Source organism: Cebus imitator, unplaced genomic scaffold, assembly GCF_001604975.1.
Source record: "Cebus imitator isolate Cc_AM_T3 unplaced genomic scaffold, Cebus_imitator-1.0 Scaffold20, whole genome shotgun sequence".
Classification (NCBI taxonomy): Eukaryota; Metazoa; Chordata; class Mammalia; order Primates; family Cebidae; genus Cebus; species Cebus imitator.
The window spans coordinates 8,615,927-8,631,173 of record NW_016107335.1 but is presented as its reverse complement, the minus strand read 5'-3'; positions in this window follow the sequence as shown (position 1 = coordinate 8,631,173).

Genomic DNA, 15,247 nt, shown 5'->3' with positions numbered 1-15,247 from the left:
ACTCATCTGGGCCCCAGAGGACAGAGTGGAGGACTCCTGGGGCTGAGCAGTGAAGCAGGTCCCCAGTGGCTCCAAGGCCTGCCTCATTAAATATCCTAGGGCTGGGATGTGCCTGCATGGCTTCCTGCAGGGCCAGTGGGGAGGTGGGCAGAGGGAGCCCAGCACTCCAGCCCAGCTTGCAGCTCATGGGCAGAGCTGGAAGAACTTCCCAGGGGGGACAGGAGGTTGGGGCGGGACTGGGAGGTGCACAGTGGAGGCTTCAGATCACTGAGGGCCGAAAGCCAGCTGAGGAGCTTAGATGGATCCCGAGGGCCATGGGGGCCACGAAAGAGATTTAAAGCAGGGCCGTGACATGGCCAGTTGGATTTCTAGCATGATCTCCACAAGCTGCACAGTAGATGGCAGGCTGGTTTGACATCTTTATTAGGGCCCCTGGTGGATGTGGTGAGGACAGAGAAGCGAGGGAGCTGCATGGTGGTGACCCAGAGACCGAGGCTGCGCAGTGGCGGGGAGCGCGGTAGGGCAGGTCCGAGCACGTGCAGGAGCTGTTTCCCTTTGCTTCCTGCTGAGTCGCATGTGTCCAGGGCACCCAGTTGGTAGTGGTTGGATGGGTGGGGTGGATGGTCAGGAGGAAATTGAGGCTGCAGGACGCAGAGTTGGAGCCATTGGCATAAATAACCAGTGATCCCTGAGGGTTGTGGGTTGCTCAGGTTGTTCAAAGTGAGAAAAACCCATAAAAGAACCCCAAGGAGTGTGAAGTCATGGGGTAGGCGGGTGAAGGTGGGCCCATGGAGGATGCCAGGAGGTGGCAGGCAGCCAGAAGACAACCAGGTGAGCGTCGTTCAGGAAGACGAGAGGTTCCACAGGAGAGCGGCTGAGGTAGCACAGATCCCCATTGTCCTCTACCCCCAAGAAGTCAAGGTCCGCTGGCATCTTTGGTGACAGGCAGTGAAGTCAGACTGCAGCGGGCTTGGAGTGAGTGGGCAGGTGGGAGGTGAGCAACACAGTGACCTTAGGGGTGTGGACCCCGTGGGCCCAGTGAAGCTGGGCCTGGAAAGATGAAAAGGAACTAAACAAGGAGGGACCTTCTGCGCCCCTTTTCCCAGGTCGCTGTGGGTCAGCCCTGGGCCTAGGGGAACCACTTTGCCAGCTCCTGCCGCTGCACCTCTGAAGCCATGCCCAGCCCGCCACAGGCCCACCATGAGGGCTTCAGGCTCAGGATGCTGAAGATCCGCATTGGCCCAGGATTAGGGTAGGGGGCATGTCTGCTCTCTGGGTTCTTGGCTTCCATGGTGTTGGATTGGTGGCATCTTTAGACTCTCCTGGAATGTGTGGCTGTGGCTGAATTCTCACTGAGCCCCCTGGGCAGCATCCTCCAGGCCTGGAAGGAGGAGTCCTGGAGAGCTGCTGCCTGCTCTCTGGGCAGCCTCTGGACTGCCGAGGGCTGGCAGCTCCTTCCCTGGCAGGGTGGCCTTTCCCACATTTTCCATCCTTCCTTCCCGTGCAGCCATCTGGGAGAGAGGAGAGGGGCCCAGAGCTCATGTCCACTCCACTCCCTGGCACAATCTGGTCTCCCACACTGTGGTGAGGACCGTGTTCCTCCCAGAGGGTTTCCCTCCTCGCCCGAGGTGGGAACCTGCAAGGTAAGTGGGTCTGTCAAAGATAAACTAAGCTGGGCTATAGTTACAGCTACGAAAACAGATCTTATTCATTAACCACTGACTGTTAGGGGAGAAGCTGAGCTCCGTTCAGATCTGTGCAGGGAACCGGACAGTTTAATGGGAGAATGCAGGAGTCAGGAAGGGGCACTCTGTGGCTCAGGAACCATGGGAATGAAATATTACAAAGGGCTGTCGTGTTGATGTGGCCAGGCCAGCTGTGTGTGCCAGCTGGCAGTGGTGGAAGTTAGGTTCTGTCCTCCCCCAGAGCCTGGGAAATGGGCCCCATCCTTTCTGATGATGCCATTTCAAAGGACTGGCTTTTAGGGTCTTGAGAAAGACACTCCTGGACAGACATGCATGTACATTTCAAAGGGACAAGGGAAGGAGTTACGACTCTAACCCTTTTTAATGTAAGTGCTCTAAGTAATGTAAGTGTTGCGGTGGGGATGGTCAGAGGCCTGTTGTCAGGTGTTGGTAGGAACAAACACTAAATTATTTTGACAGCCTGGAGCTTTTTCAGACAGGAACTCAAAGGGTGGCCAGGTGGCCCCAGGGATGCTGCTTTGGGCTGCCAGAAGCTGTGCTAGGGTTGGTCCATTCTCTTGGTGCCGGGGTTTGGACACAGTCACTATGTACCCAACTTCTTTTATAGTTCTCAGTTTCAAACCCCACCCGCCCCTGATACCACCCCCAATATGGGAGACACATCAGTAAATGTCAGCCTCTGACACAGATGCGCATGAACCTATATGATGCCAAACAGCTCTGGAAATGGGCCGTGGCTGAGAGTAGGGCTGCCCTGAACCATACCAAGTGGCAGAGCGGGAAGTGGCCTTGGAGGCCACCCTGGGACAGAGGACAAAGCCACTGAGAACAAAAAGTGAAGGTAGCCAAGAAAAGTGAAGCTACACACGGAGTGTGGCCGATAGAGGGCAGCACCTGTGTGCAGGATGAAGTCTCCAGCGAGACCTTGTCCAATCTATGCATCGCTGGGGGTGGATGGTGCTGAGGTCAGAGATGGTGGCCCTAGAGCCATAGGCTTGGGCAGGGAGCCACAGTAATTCTCCAGACAATACCACAGACTGGAGGAAACGCCCTTCAGTGATATTTCATAGTGGCAATGGCTATCAGCATTGAGCAATTACAGGTGCCAGGTGCTGCTTCGGAAACCAAAGGGCCATACGAAGAGCCTGGCCATTCTCCACTCCAATCCCAGGCTTCTGGAACCGTCTTCTGGTTCCATCTTCCCGAACTGTTTCCTACCTCAACACCCCTGAGAGATCTGGCACATTCCATTCTATCACAGGGACGCCACAGATTCTTGCTGCAGGGAGTGAGGTGCTGTTCCTGCTGACCATGGGGTCCACACTCCCTGCTGAAGCCCCCAGAAAACAGCCCTCAGTTAATTTTGGCTGCATTGAACAGAAATAGGGTAGCTGATAATTCTGGAAAAGTGAGGAGCCAGAGGTGGAATGAGACGAGTGGCTAATGGCCTTATCTGTGTGCTGGAAGTGACCTGTGGATAAACTTCTGGGCTTCCAGGAACGGAATCAGTTGGTGGCCACCACAGGTTTGCTGGACCTGTAACACCGGAATGTAAGGGCAGATGACCAGAGTCCTGTGTGGATTCAGGCCACATACTGGGTTAGCAAATCTAAATGTGAATCTCTTTGGGGAGAGATATTGGTCAAAAGATAAGAGAATTTCAGTTAGGCAAGAAGAATAAACCCAAGAAATGTAATGTGCAACCCATGGTGACAAAGCACACAACAGTGTGTTTATGCTTGGAAATCAATGAGAGTCAATTTCACAAAATGAAAAGGGAGGTAACGCATCTGTTGTTAGCTTAATTTAGCCATTCCACATACATTTCCAAAATGTGTTATATACCTACATGTATGCAATTTTTGTCAACTTAAAAATAATTGAAAAAAAAAAAAGAATCTCTCAAACCAAACCAAAGAACCCATGGAATACTGGGATGGAAGCCATGTCTATTATGACAGAACCTCCAGGGATGAAGGAGGCGGGGACTTCTGCCAGCTCTCCAGGTGCCTCTCCTGCAGGCAGACCCACCCAGGGCCAGCGTTTGGGCTTCATGCACCGGGTGCAGCCTGCAGTGCTACTTCTCAATGTGGAGTACGGTCTCCTGTAATAGAATAATCTGGAATGCTTGAAAGTATGGGTTCCTGGGTCCCACACTTCACCCAATGGGTTTAGTGTCACATAGGGGGTTCTAGACTTCACATTTTAAACCAGCTCCCAAGGGTTTCGGTGCTAACTGAAGCCCTCAAGGACAGGATTCTGAGCCTTGGCACTGCTGACAATTTGGGCTAGATAATTCTTTGGGGTTTCTGTGGGGGAGGGGGAGCAAGGGAGGGCACTGTTCTGTGCATCCTACGATGCATGGCAGCACCCTTCCCTTTGCCCACCAGATGCTGGCAGAACCCCTCTCCCTGCTCGTGGCCGTGACAACTATAAATGTCTGCAGGCATTTTGAAATGCTCCCTAGGGAAGCACCCCTACCATTGAAACCACTACTCTAGAACCTCAACCCCTCGAGGGATTTCCAAACTTAGTTATCAACCCAGACCCTCAGGAAAGGAGGCTGGGAGGCCCTGAGGGGAGCCAGGAGCCTTCACCTGGCTTCCCCAGCAGGACTGGAACTTCTAACCAGGAGACCACGCCTCAGAAAGAAGGAAGCCTCCAAGCTGCCAGGGACTACCAGGTATCAGAGCAGGCATGAGCTGGTCCCTCTGCGAGCTGGTGCTTCCCAGGAGGCCGGGGACAGGGAGCCCTGGCACTGCCCCGAGCCCAGCTGAACTTTGTGCTTTCCCTCCAGGAGGCTCCCTGAGCAGGGTGGGTGGACATGGTTGGGATGGATATTCTCAGACCCCTGCAGGAACCCCATCTTGGCTCCCTAACCTCAGGATTAAGGGCCATGATAGCAGCAAGGGTCTTCCTCCCTCCTGAAATGTCAGTGTTTCATCCTCTGACAAAGACCTGGGACATACGGGGTGGTGGCTTCATCTTCTCATTCTGTGTCCTGTACAGCAGGAGCCCCCGGCTCTGAATTCCTGTGGATTCTGCAGCTTCAATCAGCAATGCCAGGTGCAAAGGCTTTGCCCTTGGTCAGCAGCAATTGATTGAAAAAAGATATTTCTCTCTGTTTTTCTCTGCCCAGCCTCCCAGAAGCAGATTACCTTCTCTTAGCAGCTCAGCTTAGCTTGGCGGTTCAGAGTGCAGAGTGTACAACTGGATCAAATTCCAGCTCTACTGTTGATTAGTTGAGTGAAAGTGACTTAATCTTTCTGAGCTTCACTTTTATTGATGAATCAGGATAATATTAGTAGCACCTGCCTCCTAGAAGTTGTGACTATGAACTGAGATAACAGACTAAAGTGCTTATCTGGTCGATAAATGCTAGCTATTAATTTCGTTATATTTACATATTAACTATTTAATTCCATGCCACATTTTATTCTGCCAGGATCTCAGCTTCCCCTTTTCTGTTCCTGTCATGGTCACCACACTGATGTACTTTGTGGAAGAGGAGGTGGCAAGTGCCCTGCGTGCTTTTATATGTGAGATAGACCTGACAAATAAGTGTCATGAGAAACACCTGGGGCCTGCTTATGTAGTTTTATTTCTGTTTCCTGTGGAATGTCTTTAATGCGGAAATGTAGCATCTGCTCAGTAAAAACACAAATGCTTTTGGAGGAAGTGGATACTAGAATGGGCATGCTGTTACAAAAGCCCTCTGGGAAAAACAAACATGTAAGAAATAACCAAGATATTCCTGGAAAAGCAGAGCATTGAGAGGGACACTGGCACTTCCAGATACTAAGAAGTCTAAGATAAAGATACAATTTCCAAGGCTAGAGAAATGAAAACAGTGGGGTTGGCACATGAATATACAGACAACTCAGTGGGAAAAAATGAGTACAGAAATAAATTTACAATCAGGAATTAAGAATATGATAAACAGCCAGACACGGCATCTCACACCTGTAATCCCAGCACTTTGGGAGGTCAAGGTGGGTGGATCCCTTGAGCCCAGGAGTTTGAGACCAGGCTGGGTGTCATAGTGGAACTCTGTCTCCACTAAAAATACAAACATTATCCAGGTGTGGAGGTGTGAGCCTGTAGTCCCAGCTACTCAGCAAGGTGAGGTAGGAGGAATACTTGAGCCCAGGAGGTTGAGGCTGCGGTGAGCAGAGATTGTGCTCCTGCACTCTGGCCTGGGAGACAGAGCAAGACTGGCTCAAAAAAAAAAAAAAATTATAAACATGGCAAACCAGATCCATAAGGAAGAGATGAATACGGGAATGAACAGTGTCCAGAGTCCCAGCAACAAAACAAATACAAAATGGAAGCAAACCATAAATGTACTAGAAAAAAAACACTGGAGAATTTTTTAAATTATCATGTTATAGGGAAGGTCTATCTCAGGGGAAGAAAAAAATCCAGAGGCTACGAAGGTAAAGCTTTATACATTTAACTAAGTTAAAATTTGCATTTTCTTCAAGGCAAAAACCACACAAGTAGATAAATAAGCAAATGACACAAAATAATTCACAGAAGACATATGAAAGACTTTTGAGCATCAATAGATGTTAAACATAATTTCATCAAGGAAAGCAAATTAAAACAGCAATGTGGTTGGGCGTGGTGGCTCACACCTGTAATCCCAGCACTTTGGGAGGCTGAGGCAGGTGGATCACCTGAGGTCGGAAGTTCGAGACCAGCCTGACCAACGTGGGGAAACCCCGTAAAAAAATACAAAATTAGCCGGCATGGTGGCACATGCCTGTAGCTCCCCAGCTACTCGGGAGGCTGAGGCAGGAGAATTGTTGAACCTGGGAGGCGGAGGTTGTGGTGAGCTGAGATCACACCATTGCACTGTAGCCTGAGCAACAAGAGCCAGATTCCATCTCAAAACAAAACAAAACAAACAGCAATGTAACCTCCTTGTTACCTACCATATTAACAGAGAGCAAGACTGTGAGAACAGACCATAGTGGGGGAGTCTGTGGTGGCCACTGTGGTGCATCTCCCCATGCTCTTGATGCTCCCATGCACACCAGGTGCCTTCCAGCTGCCAGCACTGGATTCATTCCTGGGCAGCAGGCTGGACAGGCCATCAGGAGTTGGTATATAAACTGGCTCCCAGAGCTGCCTGTAGTGTCGCCAGCTTGCACATGTCCTGGGTGGCCTACTGGCCTCAGAGAAGGTGAAAAATGAGGAGCACAATAATCACAAAATGACCTGAGCCAAGTCAAGCCAACCCTAGGCTAGATTGGCCAAACCCCATGATATGGTTTGGCTGTGTCCCCACTCAAATCTCGAATTGTATTTCCCAGAATTCCCCCATGTTGTGGGAAGGACCCAGGGGGAGGCAACTGAATCATGGGGGCCAGTCTTTCCCATGCTATTCTCATGACAGTGACTAAGTCTCAAGAGAACTGATGGGTTTAACAGGAGCGTCTGCTTTTGCTGCTTCTCTTGCTGCCACCATGTAAGAAGTGCCTTTTGCCTCCTGCCGTTTTTCTCTTGCTGCTGCCATGTAAGAAGTGCCTTTTGCCCCCTGCCATGATTCTGAGGCCTCCCCAACCTTGTGGAACTGTAAGTCCAATAAAATCTCTTTTTTCCCCCCAGTTTCAGGTGTGTTTTTATCAGCAGTGTGAAAAGAGACTAATACATCCCAGCTGATGCAGAGACACACTAGCCAAAATTAAATGCCTGTTGTTGTAAGTCACAGTTTTAGGGTGTTTTGTTATGCAGCATTATTGCAGCATACCTGACTGATACAATGCTGTTACATATAGATCTAGTCCATTAGTCATATACACTTTCTTTTTCTACCTCTCTATTAATGACTCCTGTGTTATCTCCAGATTAACAAATAGTAAATATCTTTTTATGTTTTTGTGCACATTTGCTGGAACTTCTCTAGGAGAAGTTCTTACTGTATCTTACTGTATACTTACTATATCTAGGAGTCAAAGAGCCTTCAACATTGCAAGAGATTGCCAAATTTCTCTCCAAAAGAATTGTTTCAATTTACACTCAACCAACCTTGTGTGAGTTTCTGGACTTCATTTGCTATTCATCGTTTTAAATGTTTTCAGTCAGATGATGTGTGTGAAACGGTAGTTTGTTTTAACTTGCATTTCCCTAATAGCTGGTAAGCTTGACTCTTTACCTGTTGATTGGACATGTCGGTTTCCACTTCTCTAATTTGCCTACTCAATCACTGGCTTCCTTTTCCATTACTTTCTTTGGTCTTTTCCTTATTGATTTACAGAAGTTCTTTATATTTTTTGGCTAAAAGTTCCCCTAATTCTAGTGAACTTAGTGCCAGGAAGAGGGAAAGAAGGAGGAGGTGGGGAGAGAGGGTAAGATCAGACAGCCTCATTTCTCCTTCTGCTCTTCAAAACCATTGTTTAATAAATGAAAAGCAAATCACCAATTGGAAGAAACTATTTGTAGTGCATATGTCTGTCAAAGGACTTGCATCTTGAATATATAAAGAACTCATACTTCAACTATAAGACAAAGTTGTGTTTTAAAAGTGGGTAAATTTGAACTCTGACTTTACAAAAGAAAGAATGCAACCCTTCCTTAGATCATGCACAGAAATAAAGTTCAGGAAGGTCAAAGACCTAACCCCAAAGAGCAAAATGTCAAAGTGTTTAAAGTAAATCATAAGAGAATGACTTTCTGACATCAGTAAAGGGAATAATTTTCTAAATAAGGCTGGGAAAACATAGCTGTGGTACATATTACTTATGAAAGATTAGCATCCAGATTATATATACAACACTGACAAATTAATCCAAAAAATACAATAGAAAAATTGACATGTATATTCCCAGTAACTCACAAGGAGGAAACTTGAGTGGCCAATCAGTAGGTGAAAAATGTACTTAGCCCCATTAGTAATCAGGGAAATGCACATTAAAGTCACAATGAGACATCATTTCACACTCATCAGATGAGCAAAAGTTATGTCTGCTAGCACGAAAGGCTGGGGAGAATGGGGGAAATGTAAGTAGGGGTGCGAATGGAGGGAACCAGTTTGGAAAAACAATTTAGCCATACCTCACCAAGGTGAACACCTCAGACCCAAAGACAAGCAGTTTCACTTCTAGGTGTCTATCCTAGAAAACTTCTTGTACAGATGTGTGAGGAGACATAGACAATGATATTTGTGAAGCAAAATAAATGAAAACAATATAAGGGCTCCTTCATAGGGAGATGGATGACAAACGGTGGTTTATTCATACAAGGGAGTACTATATTATAAGATAATTAAAATGATGAACTGGAACTACATGTGCCAACATAGTGAAACCTAAAAAAATATAATGCTTAGCTTTTTTTAAATAAAAGCAAAATACTAAAAATACAAAAATTAGCCGAGCACGGTGGTACACACCTGTAATCCCAGCTACTTGGGAGGCTGAGACAGGAGAATTGCTCGAAACCAGAAGGCAGAGGTTGCAATGAGCCGAGATCACACCATTGCACTCCAGCCTGGGCAACGAGCAAAACTCTGTCTCAAAAAAAAAAAAAAAATATAGATGCTCAAGGAGTAAAAAATTATAAGGAAAATATGTTGTACATTTTATATACTAATTCCTTGTTAGCATTCAACATATTTTATTGCAGTTTTTGAATAGGAAGGACATTCCCATGGAATAAAATTCAAAAGGTGCAAAGGAGCTCACAGTGAAAATGCCCTTCTTCCCATCAGCAACACAGTTCCCCTTCCCCTCCCTGGATCATTGTTACAAGTTTTTGTATGCCTTTTCCAGAGAGACTCTAGCATGTAGAAGTAAACATATATATGCTTATGTATATTCATACATACATGTATTCGCCCCTTTTTAAAACACAGACACAAACACTCCCCATATTTTACTCTTTTTTTCCCTCACTTAACAATGTATCTTGAAAAGTCAGCCCCTATCAGTACAGTTTTCTTATTTTTAAAAATGAATGCATAATATTCCATACCATATCATGGATATATACCATGATTTTTTTTTTAGATGGAGTTTCACTCTTGTTGCCCAGGCTGGAGTGCAATGGTACGATCTTGGCTCACTGCAACCTCCACCTCCCAGGTTCAAGCAATTCTCCGGCCTCAGCCTCCCAAGTAGCTGGAATTCCAGGCATGTGCCACCACGCCCAGCTAATTTTGTATTTTTAGTAGAGACGGGGTTTTACCATGTTGGTCAGGCTGTTCTCAAACTCCTGACCTCAGGTGATCTGCCCACCTCAGTCTCCCAAAGTGCTGGGATTACAAGGCGTGAGCCACCGTGCCTGGCCACCATGCTGTCTTTAAGCAATACATTGGTCCTGTTTTTAGACTTTTTATTCCATTCCATTAATCTGGCTGTCAACACAGCACAAATACATAGTGTTTCGACTGTAGTAGCTTTAAATAGATGTTGATCTGTGGCAAGTCTTGTTCCTACCAACACCCAGTCATTACTATTCTTTACCTGAATTTTTCTAGCTATTCTAGCAACCTCTGCCTCCTGGGCCCAAGTGATTCTTGTGTCTCAGCCTCCCAAGTAGCTGGGATTACGGGCACACACCATCATGCCCGGCTAATTTTTTGTATTTTTAGTAGAGACAGGGTTTCTCCATATTGGCCAGGCTGGTCTCAAACTCCTAGGCTCAAGTGATCTGCCTGCCTTGGCCTTCCAAAGTGCTGGGATTACAGGTGTAGGCCACCACACCTGGCCTTCCTTTATATTTTCTAACTGGTTGTTGTTTGCATAGATGGTGGCTTTTTATTTCCATTTATTAATATTAAACCCAGACACCTTACTGAATTATTTTATTATTTGTAGTAATTTTTGTCAGTTAATTATCTTGTTTCTTGTTTCTCATTTATGTAGTCAGGTCACCCGAAATGATAATTTTACCTCTTATTTTCCAGTTAATAAGCCTCTAATTTCTCTCCGTTATCTGGTGGTGTTGACTAAAACCACCAGAACAATGTTAAATGATACTGGTAATTGTATATGTGATTATCTTATTCTTGACTTCAACAGGAATACATTTCATGATTTCCATTTAAGCATTAGACAAGCTTTGAGGCTGAGGTGGCTATATTTGATCATGCTAAGGAAATAGAGATTATTTATGTCTCACTACAATCTAATTATTATCCAGAATGGATACTGAATTTTGTTGAATCCATTCCAGCAGCCAAGGAAATGGATTATGACTTTTCTCCTTAAATCTATGACCACCAAGAATACACCTGCAGTTGAATGGGGTTGGGTTTATTGGTTCCTTGCAAGAGGGAAGAATGTAAACCAAGAGGAACTATGGGGTGTCTCACAAGAGGGTGTTAGGTAGGACTTTTTATGGGACAGGGCTTGTTTTATTAGATTTGGGGGAGGGTGCAAGCAAGTGGGGATTTCCTCTCAATGGGATGATGTCAGCAAGTATGGGTAATTCTGTGATTGTGTACCTTTTCGGTAATTCTTATGGAGAAGACGAGAAGAATAGAGCGAGGCTAAAGCTATGATGTGAAAAGCAGTCGTCATTTGTATCATCCAGGATAGGGAGGTTTCCTTCGGTTTGGATAATATTCTCATTTTGTCTGTGCTCAGACGTCATTATGGAGTGGTCTTATTTCTGTCAAAAGACACAAAAGATTTCTGAGAGCACCACAAGCTCAGACAAAGACACGGAACAGATTCTTTCCTAGAGCTTTCAGAGAGAGTCCAGCCCTGGCAAGACCTCGATTTCAGATTTCTACCCTCCAGAACCATGAGACAATACATTTCTGTTGCTTCAGGCTACACTGTTTGTGGCATTTTCTTACTATAGTCCTGGAAAACTAGTACTAATACAGATGTCAACTTTAAAATGTACAGAGTTTTTCAAGATTCTTTTAGGGGGCCTGTGAGCCCAAAAATTCACTTTAGATCAGTGTTTTTCGTTTCTTTCTTTCTTTTTTTTTTTTGAGATGGAATCTTGCTCTGTCGCCTAGGCTGGAGTGTAGTGGCACGATCTCGGCTGACTGCAAACTCTGCCTCCAGGTTCAAGCAATTATCCTGCCTCAGCCTCCCAAGCAGCTGGAAATACAGGTGCACGCCACCACACCCACCTAACTTTTGTATTATTAGTAGAGACAGGGTTTCGCCATATTGGCCAGGCGGTCTCAAACTTCTGACCTCGTGATCCGCCCACCTCAGTCTCCCATAATGCTGGGATTACAGGTGTGAACCACCACACCTGGCCTAGGTCAGTGTTTTTCAAAAGTGTGCAGACACCATGTGATTCTGATGTATTTCACTCCCTTGGGAGTTTAAGTCATTTTCTGGGCTCCTTCCAGTCCCACAAAATGGGTCCTGTATTCTGCATTTTCAAACAAGTTTCCCAGGTTCTTCTACATCCCAAACCACTGCTGAAGTAGGAAGATACCTGGGCTGTAGACAAAAATTGGATTTAATCTTTACCTGGTCTATTACTGAGCAAGTCTTGTCAATTTAGACAATTTAAGAGTTCAAGTATACACTCTAGTGGGAAAATCTCCAGTTCCAAGTTGAGTGACTCTTGACACTTCTTCACTGCACAGTATTTGTATAATTGGGAGAGTGGAATAGACTTCTTAAGAGTCTGTCCAGGCCAGGTGTGGTGGCTCACACCTGTAATAACAGCACTTTAGGAGCCCCAGGCGGGCAGGTCACCTGAGGTCAGAAGTTCGAGACCAGCCTGACCAACATGAAGAACCCTCGTCTCTACTAAAAATACAAAATTAGCCAGGTGTGGTGGCACATGCCTGTAATCCCAGCTACTCAGGACACTAAGGCAGGAGAATCACTTGAACCTGGGAGGTGAAGGTTGTGGTGAGCTGAGATAGCGCCATTGCACTCCAGCCTGGGCAACACGAGTGAAGCTCTGACATTCCACAAGGCTATGAAGTGGTCCAGGAAGCGTTAGTACAGGAGAGCAAATTCAGATGCCTTTGACTTTGGGGAGATGGAGGCAAAGCACTTTGTCCATCCAATTACTTTACATTTATTGTTTGCTTGTTTGCCCTGACTCCAGTCTTAACAATTACTCTGCATTTTAAAACACTGTTGGGGCTAAAGCCCACCAGTCTCTCCCCTGTACCAAGACAGTTAGCAGCTAATGTAGCTAATTCCCACTTTCTGTCACCCCTGCAAACAAGGCAAACAGGGATGCTGTATCTGGAAGCACTAGGGGCAGGAGCCAGTCCTACTTATCCTTTTGTAAAACACCTACCAAAACGAGAAGATGGTTTTAGGTACAGCCTCCTGAAATTTGGCTTGGCTGCGGGGACAAGTTTTGCACCTACAGGAAGATCAGAATTTCCTTCCATTCTTTCTCTCCCAATCCATCCCTGACTGGTCTTTTGCCCTCTTCTGCGTAAGAAACTCGTTTTGGAGTATTTCTGGATTAACGCTGGAAAGGGACCAGCTCTGAGCCCATAGTGTGGATTCTGTGTAACAATACTATTATCAGAAAAGGGGTATTGTCCCAGACCCCAAGGGCAGGTTCTTGGATCTTGCACAGGAAAGAATTTAGGGTGAGTTGCTGAGTAAAGTTAAAATGGTTTATTAGAAACTAATCTATTAGAGTAGGGTGTCCTCAGAAAGCAAGAGGGGGAACCCCTACTTCAAATGTAATGCTTGCTTGTGTAAGATATTAGAGCTAAGAATAGTATATTTTACTATAAAGGCTTGTGATCAGCTCATGACAAACTATTTGTATTATCATTCTCTTGTGCAACTAATTTCAGCAAGAATTTATGAGTAGTCTATTATCTTTAGAGCAAAACATATTTTAAATTAAGAATACCTTTTTCCAGGCCGGGCGCCATGGCTCACACCTGTAATCACAGCCCTTTGGGAGGCTGAGGTGGGCAGATCACTTGAGGTCAGGAGTTTGAGACCAGCCTGGCCAACATGGCAGAACCCTATCTCTACTAAAAAGAGAAAAATTAGCCAGGTGCAGTGGCGCACACCTGTAATTCCAGCTACTTGGGAAGCTGAGGCACAAGAATCACTTGAATCTGGGAAGCAGAGGTTGCAGTGAGCCAAGATGGTGGCACTGCACTCCAGCCTGGGCAACAGAGCAAGACTCCATCTCCAAAACAAAAACAAGAATATCCTTTTCCATTAACTTGTTTCCTCAACCATAAACATCTTGTGATCAAGAGTGCTAACTTCCTGAGAGTGCAGCCCAGCAGGTCTTGCTTTCTCCAGCCTTTCTTTAAGATGGAGTCACTCTGGTTAGGATGCCTCTGACAATACAACTCAAATCATTGGTGGCTCAAGAAAAGGACTCACTCCTTGACCAAACTTGAGTCAGGCTCCTCTCAGTCCTCTTTTGGACTAGGCTCTGACCCTGGGCTGGTCCTTAGCTTACTTAGTTCAGTTTTAGCAAGAATCCTGCTGAGTCAGTTCAGCAAAAATCCCCTACCCTTGGTATCTGATCATCTTGGCTCGTGCTCAGCAAACATCCCCCTAGCCTTTATGTGTCCTTTAAGTAATTTTCCATCTACTGACCTCCACCCTGTTGCTTAACTATAAATCTCCACCTGTCCTGGTATTTGATGTTAAGCCTGATCTTTTGCCCCTACTGCAAAACCCCCATTGCAGCTGTTATTGAATAAAGTCTCTTACCTTCTTTAATAATTGTTTGAATAATTTTTCTTTTAGTCCCATTTCCCACTATAACATGCTGTGTGAATCTCAATTTTCTCATCTGTATAATGGAAAGACTAATACCTCCATCTCTGAGGCATGAAGAAGATCAAGTGAGATTAAAAATAACTTGGGTATGGCTGGGCAGGGTGGCTCACACCTGTAATCCCAGCACTTTGGGAGGCCAAGGCGGGCAGATCGCTTGAGGTCAGGAGTTCAAGACCATCCTGACCAATATGGTGAAACCCTGTCTCTACTAAAAATACAAAAATTAGCCAGGTGTGGTGGCTTATGCCTGTATTCCCATCTACTTGGGAGGCTGACAGGAGAATCACTTGAATCCAGGAGGAGGAGATTGCAGTGAGCTGAGATCGCACCACTGCACTCCAGCCTGGACAACAGAGTGAGACTCCATCTCAAAACAATAAAAATAGAAAACTTAAAAGTGTAAAGATAAAAATCGCCATTCTTGGGCAGGGGTCCCAGCTGTAGCCCAAGCTGGAGAACTAGATTGGTTTGGAGTTAATTTGCTTGGGGCAGGAGGAGGGTCACCTGAAAGAGATGGGCAAAGCTGAGGCTGCCTCTGGGAAGAATAGGGAAGCCTGCCCCCAGGCCAGGCCCTTGAATATGTCCAACTCAGGAGGTGGAAAGATGCTCAAGGTACCCAGGGAGACAAAAGTTGTTCACTTTGGTGCACATGTGGATCCAACACGGGAGAAAGAGGCATTCTGCGCTCACCTAGGGAACGCGGCTTCTTTGGCTGCTTCACAATTTGTAGTCTGTGGGAGCGGCAGAGCACCCTAGTGGAGGCAGGCCCAGATGTTCTCTGGGTTGGGTGTAAGGACTTCTGGGAGTCATCAGACAGCAGGCATTTGCCCCAGT